The sequence below is a fragment of the Pituophis catenifer genome, unplaced genomic scaffold (assembly GCF_029215685.1).
Source record: "Pituophis catenifer annectens isolate HBS135680 unplaced genomic scaffold, rPitCat1.0.hap2 SCAF_2, whole genome shotgun sequence".
NCBI classification, from domain to species: Eukaryota; Metazoa; Chordata; class Lepidosauria; order Squamata; family Colubridae; genus Pituophis; species Pituophis catenifer.
Genome location: NW_027256882.1, coordinates 79,649,742 through 79,663,852, shown reverse-complemented (window position 1 = coordinate 79,663,852; position 14,111 = coordinate 79,649,742). Strand labels below are relative to the sequence as shown.

The 14,111-nt window shown below is 33.9% G+C and overlaps 1 protein-coding gene across 1 annotated transcript in view; it reads left to right on the top strand.

The window, feature by feature from the left end:
• The window catches only part of SLC6A11 (solute carrier family 6 member 11), a 114,859-nt gene that overhangs the window by 50,066 nt on the left and 50,682 nt on the right, over positions 1–14,111 (top strand). The gene's annotated exons all lie outside the window — the stretch shown is intronic.

Sequence of the window (14,111 nt, the reverse complement as noted above, 5' to 3'; positions counted from 1 at the left end):
ACTGAAGACAGAAAATGGAGAAATGCAAAACTGGTGGCAAGATAATTCATAACATTTCCTGCAATATTGTGTTGCAAGGAATAAATATTTGTCAGAAAAAAGTTAAAACAATTGTTTATAAGCATGTATTTAGCTAACTTCTATACTTTTTCATACTATATTATACAGTATGAAGAAGAATGTGGACGTAAAGGTCAGGAATAACATAAAGATAAGTTGAAAATGAGGAATTGGTACATAAGTTTTATGTACAAGAAGAGATAAAATTAATAAGTGATTAATGAATTTGGAATGGATATAAAGTTAAATGACCAGTACAAAAAGATGGGGGTTTTTTAGAATTAGAATCAAATTGCATACCAAATATATGAAGTTACATTGAATGGTTTAAGAGAAAGAAAAAGTTTGAATGGTTATGTAATGTATATATTAGTGTAGTAGTAGAATAAGGAATATTTTGGAAAAAAGAGAAAAGTAGGGATAAGATATTGTATAATGGGAAATGTTGGTATAAAATGGAGGGAGTTGGTTTGTTTATTTATTTAGAAAATGTATATGACAGTATATATATCACTGAGTAAGACAATACATATTGTATTACAGAGTATATGAAAAAAATTGTTTAAGAAATTATCTATATTACAATTATTCCTCCAAAAAAAGAAAATAAAGTTATATTCATCCATATAGTCTTCTGCTCAATGATGTTCCGTGGGAGAATATGAAATTTTATTTCTTGAAAAACCTTTTGGTTACCACCAATAAGTTCTGCTTTGGAGTGAGGATTCTTATATATACTACCAAGCGTGCACTCTTTTTAATAATGAAACAGTGCTTTGTTAATGTTTGAATGATACAAATTAAATTTGTATTCTGAATTTTTCTTCCTTTTTTATATAATACTTAAAACTAATATAATTTAAACATCAAGATTTTGTTTAACATTATGAGCAACATGCTTTGAAGATGTTTATTGCTTCATCAGTTATTGACTTCTGTAGAAAGTAATCAGGGACACAGTGGCTCAATGGCTATGATGCTGAGCTTGTCGATCGAAAGATAGGCAGTTCAGCAGTTCGAATCCCTAGTGCCGCGTAATGGGGTGAGCTCCTGTTATTTGTCCCAGCTTCTGCCAACCTAGCAGTTTGAAAGCAGGTCAAAAATGCAAGTAGAAAAATAGGGACCACCTTTAGTGGGAAGGTAACAGTGTTCCATGCGCCTTTGGCATTTAGTCATGCCGGCCACATGACCACAGAGACATCTTCAGACAGCCCTGGCTCTTCGGCTTTGAAACGGAGATGAGCACCACCCCCTAGAGTCGGAAACAACTAGCACATATGTGCGAGGGGAATCTTTACTTTTTTATAGAAAGTAAAAAACAAAAATGGAAGAAAAGAGACTAAGGTTGCCTTACATATAGATAGATCCCAAAAAAGTTTCTATAAGAGTTTATTATTTTCTTAAGTTTCTTAAGCAACATTATCCCTTTAGAAGGATAATGGATGGAAGGATGATTAGTATGATCACTATGATATGTAAAGATGAATATTATTGGTGGATTGTTTTAAAGTTTGAAAAATCAGTTAGTCTTTCTAATTTACATAATAAATAGCACCTTAAAAATAAATAGCACCTTAAAAGCTGATAAACAAATTATAACATACTGTATGTCCCTTTAGATTTATATTATTTATTTAATAGCATATTATGATTTACAGACCATCTCCTGCTAGGAAGAATGTCTGAATGTTAGCATTGAATAAAATATGATGTTCATTTCTGGAGAGATTGGCTAGCCATAACGTATTAATAGCTTGATTGAAATCTTTAGACAAGCAATAATGAATGCAATTGGGAAATGCATTGAGAAGGAATTGCAAAATGTGGGCAGTGAAGACATTTGGACCCACAGCTGGACTACAGATTTGCCAGTTGCTCCTTATTTTTCCCATTTAAAATAGAGTAAAGAACTAGAAAATTGACACCATATGGGGTTGATAAAACCTAACATCTGCACATTCTCATAACATTTAGGAAACATGCCTGTGTATCTTTTATCTTCTGCTGCTGCAGTAGTCCCATCAGAAGGAGTTAAGCTCCTTTTGCCAGCAGTTAAGACTCAGTCAGTGGTTCCACACAGAAAATATATTTTTTTTCAATAGTGGACTATATAAAGCCTCTAATGGATTCAATGAGGCATAAAGAAAAGTGAAAAAGGGACAGCTGAAGAAAATAAAAGAGAAAGATGTGCGGGAGGAAAAAAAAAAGAAAAAGGAACTGAGGGCCATTGTAAGGCTTTAGGAAAAGGAACTAGGCAGCAATGATTATATCTCCTGAAGTGTCTTTTGTTTTGGGTTGAAGTAAGAGAGGAGAATGGTCCTTCATAGTGAGGCTTTAACATGCAGCCCAAGATTGATCTCTGTATTCAGAGAAGGAAAGTAGAACATTCATGAGATGCATGCAGAGTTTTAGGCTTTCCAGCCTGAAGTTTTAAAATACTGAAAATAATTCACTCTCTCCTTCTCTCTCTTAACTCACTGCTGAAAGCTTAAGGATATCTCTCACCTGCCAGCAGTGAAAATCGTTGTGCAAGTCTAGAACACTTTTTCAGTCAACTGCAATCTGCGCTGAATTGCAATTATACATAGAAACTTTTATTTTCACGCACATATACCCCAACAACCCCAACTTGGTTCTTTGTCTCAAATAGCTTATTTAAATTGGCAATCCACTGTATAAACTAATTAGGGTTCAGTCTAATAGACATGAAAAGAAATGCGGTTTTAACCTAAAATTTCGGCTGGTATTTGTTTAGCTATAAAAATTCAGGCATAGGGAAACTCTGAGTCATTACTGCTTTACATGTGCTTATGTGTGAGTCTGTGTGTTTAGGATAAACACAATTGTAGTCATACAAATTTCCATCTTATTTAGCTGGAATTTCCCCATTCATGTAAAGCAAGCAATGATTTCAATTATCCAAAGATCTGGTCTTCCTGTTTTCTATAATATAGTGAAAATAATGAAATAAGAACACATGATATATAAGTAAAGGAAGAACAGAAAATAGCATGGCATTTTAACATATGACTGCCTGTTTACTAATAAGCTACTTTTAGTTTTCATTGTATCCTTTCATATAAACATAATTACATGTGAGTATTTGAACAAGTTGCAGTGAACATTTTTGCAGGCACATAGAGCATACTGATCAACGTGTTAATTATATGCAGATTAGAGAAAGCTGAATGATTTTTGGCATGCAACAAAGAAAATCTAAATGGAAGCTTCAAACTGAAATTATAATAAGGACTTTAACAATGGATAGTTTGATATTCTGAAATCATGGGAATCAATGGGAGAGTAAGACAGGGACAAATAATAAAATGTACCATATAGTGTTCTTTTTGTACATGATTTGTTAAACCGCACAAATATATGAAAGGAATGGAATTGTCATTACAATGCCATGGCACATGCTTTTTTTGTGTGCAAACCTATGGCTTCTATGCTTAATGTCATTCCCAATCTGAAAATGGAGATATCAGCAAATAGAAATCATTCTATTTTTCTATATCTGATAAAGAGTTTCTGTTCTTAAAATAGCAATGCTACTCAATTTCACCAAAAGTAAAATTTCATAGTAATCAAAAGAATTTGTATAGATCAGGGATGTCAAACTCATGTAGTCATGGCATCACGTGACGTATTGGGACTTTTTTCCCCTTCGCTAAACCAGGTGTGGGTCTGGCTAGCACATGACGCATCCGGCCCGCGGAGTTTGAAAGCCCTGGTGTAGATCAAAATGCCATGCTTATCACTGCCTACTGCCTAATGCAACTTTCCAAGTGAAACTTAAAAAAAAACAAAAACCTAGAAAGCTTATAAAATAAATTTAATTGTGGTAAGCACAACGTGGCAAAATCAAATTTATCTAGCATGTTCATTCTACCATCACCACTCCTAAATTGGAACTATGCATTACCATTGATGTTTCTCCGTGTCATATAATACATGTAGGTATATGCATATTTTTGTATTTATTTATTTATTTATTTATTTATTTATTTATTTATTTATTATTTGTTTATTTATGCATGCTTATGTAGTGTATATTGGAGGTGGAGACCATCTGAGAGCTGTAATGCAACAATTTTTCATTTTAATGTTTGCCAATTAGTGTACATTCAAAGTGACAATAAAGTTATTCTAAGTTCTAAGACAGTGATCACGAGAAACATAAAAAAGAGCCAATGTTAAGAAGAGAGGTTTGATGTAGCGGTTGAGGTACAAATCTGGAAACTAGTCTTGTTTTAATAACAAAGACAGCTAGGTGACCTTAAGCCACTCACTGTCCCTCAACCCTAGGAAGCAAGCAATGGGAAACCACTTCCAAACAATCTTGTCAATAAAACTGCAGGGGCTTACCTGGGCAGTCAGCAGGAATAAAGACTGACTTGAAGGTGCTAAAAAAATTAAGAATCAAAGTCTAGTACTTCTATAATTACTGTTTCAATATTAATGGAAATACATTTTTATTAGTATTAATAAATAGGTACAATAGCAGCTGCATATATAGTTTCAAAAGTACTTAATTCTACCAAAGGAAGAGAACATTTATAGCTCAGGGCTGAACTTTGGAATCTTTGGTGTTCTCTGACTCTGGTGGATTTTTTGTAGATGTTTCATTGACAGACTAGGTAAGAAGCACTGATGATGTTACCTAGTGTGGTAACGAAATGTCTGCAAGAAAACCACCAAGATCAGATAGTGCCAAGGACCCCATAGCTATTAATTCTAACATATTCTGGCACTGGCATTTACCACCCAAATACTCATGGGTGAGATGGTTTTATGTACCAAATAGAAGATGTGAAACTCTGTGTAATATAAATATTTATTCTAAACTTTATTTTAAATGTTTATAACATTATTTCTCTATTAAATGTTAAAGATTATTAAAACCAGCTTGGAATAGTGATCAGATAACTAATGGGAAACATGTTGATATCAAATAATTATTAATGCCAATATAGTTTGTATTTAAAACTTGACTCAAAACATATGTGAAGCGATAGAAATACTATTATTTGCATGCTAAGCTATCATGACTTAGAACATTCATCGTGATTAGTTCACTTGATCATGATCATCTTAATCTTAAAAGGTTTGAATGACTATTAGATATCAAGAAATCAGAGTAGAGGACAAACAGTAAACTCTGATTTATTTTTCCAAAATCTTCATTGATGTTTTAAGATGCATGGAAACCAATATGATGTACCAAATTGCTTGGAAAAATATGATGTACCAAATTGCTTGGAAAAAAGGAGGCATTGTTGCACAAATGGCTGCTAAATTTAACTAGGCTTTGTTAACCTTAGCTAGTAAAATGTGTGTGTGTGTGTGTGTGTGTGTAGTTTTGAATATTTGTGTGTTTTATCTTTCTTGTTAATTTGACCACCTACCTCTGGATCACCAAGAATTGAGGAGATTTATTTTGTTTTTATGTTACCTGTTTCAATATGCAATTTTGAGAAACATCATTTTGATAAGCAAATAAAAAAGAGTAGCATTAAAGTTTAAAGGAGTAATAATGCATGCAAGCAATATAACTAATTAGCTATTTAGGACCTTTACACATTATTTTCATATTGATATTCCTTTCTCACCATGACCTTTAGTCATGTTGCAAGAACAATTCTAGCAATTGCTAGAAGTCCTTTTGGCTACCTGGGAATCTGGATATCGAATTTATAATACAACTAAAGGGCATCATGCTGAGAAGAGAGATGTAAATATGATCTTCCAGCAAGGTAAATTTCTTCATTAAAAAAGCCAATCTTTAATTATTTATTATTTAATTAAACAATAGAGTGCAGAAAGATGATTAGCAATAGCACTTAACACTTAGACGTATATACCCTTTCAAAGTGCTTTATGGCCCCCTCTAAGTGATTTACAGAATGAGCATATTGCCCCCAACAATCTGAGTCCTCATTTTACCGACCTTGGAAGAATGGAAGGCTGAGTCAATCTTGAGCCAGTCAGGATCAATCTCCAGGCTGTGGGCAGAATTAGCCTGCAATACTGCATTCTGATCACTGCACCACCACGACTCTGTTTATCTAATGGTAAATCATGGCAGTGAATCTAAAAATATATAAATACAAACCATTTTTGAAAATATTATATTTTTCTCTATTTCTACAAACAATAAAGTCCATTCACTTACTCATCTTTACCATTTCAATGGTCTGCAACCTTCTCTTTAGTATTTGGCCCAGAAGGATTATCCTAGGGATGAACTAGAATTATTTTGCTTCAATCTCTTTTTTCTCTATTTGAGCAGAAGCATGTCATAAGTAGGAAAATCCAGCTTGAGAAATTTATGCATTTCATGTCTGAAAAGTAGTATTTCTGTTAATGTATCTGATATAGTAATTGATATGAGAAAACAGTGAATTTAATCTACTATAAATGTTCATTGATATTTTTAATAATATGGGAAAATCTCATTATGTATTTTTGAAATTCTCAGAATTTACATCTGCTTATTCTATATCTTTGTCCTGAACATGCATATGTGTTGTAACTTTTGGGGATGCTCATTAATGGGAAAATGTGCTACAAATGTGTGGCAGGGTTCCAGTTTCTCAATATCTGGATTAATTCTGCTGGAAGACATATTTATTTAATACATTTTATACCACTTCCTATGTTTTGTTTGGATAAAATACTAGGGAACTTAATCTGATCCATTTTCAACATAGATGGATTTGGAATACCCCATAAACCAAGAACTGAGCTGGCAAAAGCTGGTGAAAAATCACAGTTCCAGCTCAGCCATCATCTAAATTAAGGAACAGTTGGTTCTAAAAATCATTAATTATGTTTTCCCTTCAGAATGAGAAAATCAAAGACTAAAGACTCTTAGTCTAAAGAAAGACTAAAAAGATTCTTAAATCAATTTATACATTCAGACCAAAATGGGTTTTTTTTTACCTAAGAGACAAATCAAAGACAATATGAGAATAATTTTAAATACACTGCAGTATTAGGAAGCACATTCAGAGAAACAAATGGCATTGATTTTCCTAGATGCACAGAAAGCATTTGACAATGTGAACTGGTAATTTTTTGCTAGCACAACTAAAAGACATGAACTTCGGGGAGGCATTTATTAATATGATTATGGCAATATATTATAAACAAAGTGCAAAGGTGATGGTAAATGGAGATATGACTGAGAAAGTTAGCATCAAAAAAGATACAAAACAAGGATGTCCCTTGTCTCCCCTGTTATTTATATTGACACTGGAAGTATTAAATAGAAATGTTAGACAAGATATAGAGACAAAAGGTATGGAAATAAAAAAGGGAAAGTATAAATTACAGACGTTTGCAGATGATTTAGTCTTCATTCTGGAAGATCCACAAGAAACGGCCTAAACTAATAAAAAAAAGTAGAAGAATATGTTGAAGTGGCAAGATTGAAAATAAATAAAGAGAAAACTAAGATTTTAGTGAAAATTTTTACAAATAAACAGAAAAAAGAGTTAATGAAGAGAATAGATATTCAGATTACTAAGAAACTAAAATACTTAGGTATTCAGCTGACAGCAAGATGTGGAAGATAATTATTATAAACTGATGCAAAAAATTAAAATTGACCTGGAAAAATGGAAAAATTTGCAACTATCACTGATAGGAAGCTACAATTAAAATGAATATACTGCCGAGATTATTATACTTATTTCAAACAATTCCAATAAAATTGGGGGAAAAATATTTTTAGGAACTTAATAAAATAATACTAAAATATATCTGGCAAGGGAAAAAAGCAAGAATCGGTTTAAAAATGCTGCAGGACTCAAGAAATAGAGGAGGCTTTGGACTACCAAACTGGGAGTTGTACTATCAGGCCGCGGTATTAACATGGATGAAAGAATGGATTGTATTGAGGCATACAAGACTATTGACTTTGGAGGGACATGATTTGCAACTGGGTTGGCATGCTTTCTTGTAGTATGGGAAAAGTAAGATACATGGTTACTTCCAAAGACATTATATTAGGAATGCACTGCTGCTAGTATGGAGAAAATCAGAGAGCAGCACTACTTGAGGATACCAGTTTGGCTTTCAATGATGGAAACACTGATTCACTCAAACGTTATTAACATGGGATATAAAGATATTTTGAATGAAAAGGGGGAGCTTAAAACTAAACAAGAACTGAGTGATCAAGGAATTGATATGGCATGGTATTCACAAGTTCCGATACATTCTAGATATGAGAAAGATATTAAATTATATGGTTTCTATAAAGAATTGACGGAATTAGATAAGATATTAACAGGGACAGAAGAAAGATTGATAAAATGACCCTACAGCTACTTACTGGGCATCAAATTGGAAGATGAACTTGGCTACACAATAGAACTAGATAAATGGCAAAAATTATGGGACAGAAACTATAAATTAATAATGTCAACTGCATATAAAAATAATTTGTACAAGATGTTCTATAGATGGCACTTTGCACTGGTAAGGTTGGCAAAGATGTTTAAAGATAAATCAGCTAAATGTTGGAAATGCCACCAGATACCTGGGTCTTATTATCATATGTAGTGTCCATGCATAGAAGCAAAAAAATACTGGACAAAAATACATACGGGGCTGGAAAAGATGATAAAATAGCACATTGACTTAAAACCAGAAATATTTCTGTCGGGGATTTTATCTGAAACCTATAGTAAGGGGAATGCATATATTCATGTATTAACTGCAGCTAGAATTGTATTTGCACAAAACTGAAAAAGTGAAGAGATCCCTACAGATGAGAATGTGATTAGGAAAATCTTAGAATGTGCAGAAATGAATAGATTAACACTTGCAATTAAGGAGAAAGAACAAACTGAATACTATACAACATGGGAATTATTTTATCGATGGTTAGAAAATAAAAACGGAAGTTAGAGATAGGGAAATAAAAGAAGAAGATTAATGAAATATAGAAAATATGTTAAGAGAGAGATGTAAATACTATGATTATTATTATGACTATTAGAATTATTATGTTTAATAGTACTACTATATTCTTATTAGAAGATATGTTAAGAGGGAGAAGTGAATATATTTATGTTCAATATTAGTATTGTAAAATCAGAGAATTAGTGTTAATGTAATGAATACTGTTGTAAACTTTTATTATTACTGCACAAAGACATCTATACCCAGACAACACACTGTTTAATGGAAGATGGAATTATTATACTAAAAAATAAACATTTTTATAAAAAAAAAAGAATGAGAAAATCAAAATAATTAATTGTTATGATTTAAAAATCCATCTGATTTTAACAAAGGTTAAGAAAATGTGGTATATCAGAACACATTTTTCAGATGGGGATTCTGAAACTGATTCTCTTAAATTTCAAAATTGATTTCTCATAATCTTGAGAAATCTAATTACATTGAGAAATATAGTAACTTTGGAATACGACATTGCCAAGAAAAAAGTCATCCATATAACAAATTCCTTTTGTTTTAGATGGCTTTTGTTGGAGGGTGGGGGGGAAACAAAAGACAATTAGAACAGTTGGTTTTGGTTGCTTTAGTCAGGAACTGAAGAAATATGGAGCAGTAGCTTGATATAGCTTTTGAGTGTGGATATAGATGTTTGATGAGATTTTTTTTCTGATTGCACTACTTTTTAATACTGTCATTTCATCTTAATGGCAGGCTGTGCAACAACCTGACTTAAAAACATCATTGTATCAAGGGTTATGCTACCCTGTGACGTGAAAGAACTTGTAATTGAAGGAAATGGCCGTTTCAGATTTGTGTTCTATTGTGATAAAAAAAAAGATATGATATATGGACAGCAGTTATTGAAAAGTACCATCCAGCTGTATCGCCCAAACGGTGCTATTATCTAACAAAAGTAATTAAATGTGTGGAAATGATGTGTCAGTCTTATGAATTAGGGGGAGCAATCTCTTCTTTTTGTGTCACTTAGAAAGTCATACACCTTAGAGAAAAAGCTAAATATAGTTCATGTCATCCAGGAGCTTGTGGCCATTTAAACATAAACATCCCATCTTAGTATTTCCATGAGACCTATTTGTTTAAACCTTTTATCATGCTTCCTTGCCCCGGTAGTAAATCAGGCATCTCCTGCTGCTTCTCTCTTAACCCCATTAGGAGGATAGACCTGGCAGAAGTCTCCAGACAGGACGTAGCCAGATAAGGATCTTTACTGCAGATGGGAGCAGAGCCATACCAAAGAGCTGATTGCCAAATCAGAAACATTAGTGGAAGAAGAAAGTGACAGTAGTTTTTCAGTGACAAAGACTTGAAATAGAAAAAAAGATAAAGCACACTCAAGTATCTATCTAATTACCATTTCATCTGAGGGGGTATTTATTTGTTTCCAGTTTTATGCAAAAGCGATCCTAGCAGCGGTTAGTATGTGTAATATTATGTATTGATAATTCTTACCCATTTTTGGATCTAGTATGCCTAATAGACATAATTCTGGTTTCAATTCTATCTTATGTTCCACGATTCCTTCCAGCCATTCCTTAATTTTGAGCCAATATTTCCTGGCGTTGGGACATGTGGGCCACGACATATGATAAAACATTCCAGATTTATGTCTACATCTCCAACATTCAGTTTGGGAACATTTTGGCCAATCTTGCTGAGGGTAAATGCCATAGATAGAACATTTTATACAGATTTTCCTTATAGGCTACTACTTATAATTTCTTTCCCACAATTTGTCCCAATGTTCTAGATCAATATTATAGCCGAAATTCCTGGCCATGCAGTTAAAAGAAAGAGAAGAATCGGACTATTATAAAACTTGGAGTAGACTGTACAAGTGGCTAGAGAATAGAAGCCAAACAAGAAATAAAAGTTCTAAAACCATGGACTATAATATAAACATAAATGTATATATGTATAATCAGAATGGTTATAATCAGTATTATATTATTATAATATAATTATTATACTATTACTAGAATTGTTAAAATCTATGAGAAGGCAAATATTGAATAGGAAATTACAAAAGCAGAATATACATGCTAATACGGAAAGCTGTAAAATTGTATTACACTGTTGTGTTGTTTGTTTTTTCTTAAAAAAAAGGCAAAAAGAAAAAAAGATAAAGCAATGGGAAATGCATTCATAGGTTCCTGTAGCTCTGTCCATTTGGAGTCATGTAATTTATTTGCCAGCATCTGAAATAATAATTCATGATAAAAGCTTAACTCTCCAAAAATGGGGAGTTTCTGTTATCATTTCTTAGGAACAGTATTTCATGTCTGTAATTGCATACATATGATACATACAAAATCACACTGTAAGCGACTAAGTTAAAGGAATGTTATTTGAATACCAGAAGATTTATGGGCATGATATAAGCAAAGCAATGGAGTAAAATTTATGGTAGGTGGTTCTGTGTTCTGGACTCAATTTGCTTTCAAGCTTCAGTGATATAGTCTGTGAAGATTGAACTGACATCCTGTATTGTAAGAAGAGCACAAGAAATCTATTTTTAACTTTTGCAGCTAAATTCACCATGCTAAGTGCTCCTATTCTCTCGAAGTATACCATATGGTTACTCTGATTCTTGTCTTTTGAACTGGGCCACAAGGTTAAACCTGCTCCTTTTGCATGCTGTGCACTGTGATTTGTGATCACAGAAGATTAGTTTTTAATTAAACTGTTCCAGCAGAGGCAGCAAGTCTTCATATTTACTTTGTTTCCTTAATGTAGACATGGATGTTGCTGTGACATAGCAATGGAAGAACTATTTTGAGCATTGATATGCAAATTTGTACATCGAGCAATTAGAAGCAATTAAAGCAGGATGTAGTGTAATTAGAAACTGTTTTGTTCTAATTTTATTCAGAGAGGTTTGACATGTTGTGGAAAAGTTTTAAAAATAAAAGCATAGGCAGTGCCTAGTGCTTATTGAGATGTATGCAGGAAAAATAACAATAAGGACTGCGCATACAATTCTGTGAGATGCTTTCTTTGTGAGCTTTACTTCCTGGATCTGCTTCATAAAGCCATAAAGCAGCCCTAGAAGCTTGAAACCTAATAAAGCTGCTTCAAGAAATAATCAAAGTCCTCAAAACTTGGATGTGTATGTATTGAAGTACCTTCCAATGGAAAAGTTTGGGTAATTAATAATAATAATAATAATAATAATCTATATAAATAAAAATGTAAATGTTGGTTTGTTCAAAATCTTAAATCTCCAAAAGTTCTTCACCGATTGCTTTGAAATTTTGACACAACGTTGCATTCAAATACACACGTGTTTTTATATACCTATATTATATAGATGTCATACCTGTGACAGGTAAAAACCGCACCATCTGTTGGACCTGAGTTGCCTTTCTCTACATTTCTTTTTGGACTTTAATGTCGCAGCACCACAATGGCAGATGCAAGCTGGGTCTTTTCCCCTCAGCGCCACCGCCGCCACCGCCGCCAAACCCACAAGCAAAATGGCGGGAAATGTTAACCGCCGCGAAGCGTCCTCCCGACTAATGGACTATGCCGTACCTTTGCCAGGGACCCCGATGCTGCCTGTGGTGCGGAGAGCTGCGAAGGTGAAGGCAGTTATACCGGCAATAATTTCCCTACAGAGGGAAATTATTGGCACTTGGTCAAAAAATATTGTATGCCCACAAGACTGAGCCACAGCAACGCGTGGCCGGGTAGAGCTCATAAAATCAATAAAAATTAAAATATAAAGATTCAAGATGGTAAATATGATGAACACTCTCCCTCATTGAAGGCCTGGATGAAGAACCAGTCTGCATGGCTCTTTTAGACAACGGCAGAATGGGGACCATCCATATATTATGACGGCAGAATAGGGGCCATTCCAGAGGACAATAGCTGCTACAGCAAAGGTTTTTTTGGGGGGGTTGGGGGCGGGCGGGGAATCACAACTAACAGCAACTCTCATTGAACCACATTTGAAAACTTCTATGTGTTTGGTTTGAAATTAATTAAAAGAGATAACAGTGCAAATAAACCAAGGTCTTACAACATCTTTGAAAGAAATGTTGCACACTGGGTTAGAAGTTCATATACTGTCACCTGTACCACTAGAAAAAGGGGAGGCAGGGTGACTCTTTGTATATTTGTGTTGGGAAAAACTTATGAAGCAGATGTGCAAGACTGGAAAAAGATGCAAATCTGTAACTATTTAAACAGAGACATATCATAATGTCACTCTCCTATGTGTGAAATGCCTGTTTCGCAAAAAATAGGTAGCTCTGAAATAACTTTTTAGTACAGGTTGGCCTCATTTAATGACTGTCGTGACTATTTGAAGTTGCAATGGTGCTGAAAAAGTAACTTTACACCCATGTGAATAACATTTGGGCACTTTGAAACCAGTGGGCGTTTGCAATCATTGCAGCATCCCATGGTTGCGTTATTGTCACTTGTACATTTCATAACTGGCTTCTGACAAACAGAATCAATGGTTTAGCTGGTGATAAAAACAAACGTTGCAGTCACATGCTTGTCACAACTGTGGGTGGTTTGCTTAACAACTGTGGAGAAAGTGACATTGTAATTCCATCACCTTCATATGATGGTTTTGCTTAGTGATTGCATCACTTAGCAATGGAAATAGCCACCCCAATAGTGGTCACTAAACTAGAATTATCTGTACTCTTATTTACATAAATTTATTGTGTTAATTCCAGTTTTGATTTAGAGGTGATGTGGAACTCTTGGATCTGCTTGTGAAATTTTGTGTTCTTTTGCTATTGATTTGGTGACAGTGAGACTTTTGTTGCATTTCTATTTGTTAAAAGCAGTCAGAGAAAGACTGGATATTTTCCAGAATGTTTTTAATGTGGACACTAGGGATAATTCTGGAGCTTTTTGTGCCATGACTGTTTAAAAGAATTGCTCCTGGAGAATCAGAAACTTTCCTCAAAAGGCTCAAAGCAGCAGCATCCCACCCCTTTTGTATGCAATGCCATGTTGCCTGTAGAAAGACAACTGGTAGGACTTGATCACAATATTAATTTCATTAATCTGACATCATTTCCTCCTCTTCCCCCTAA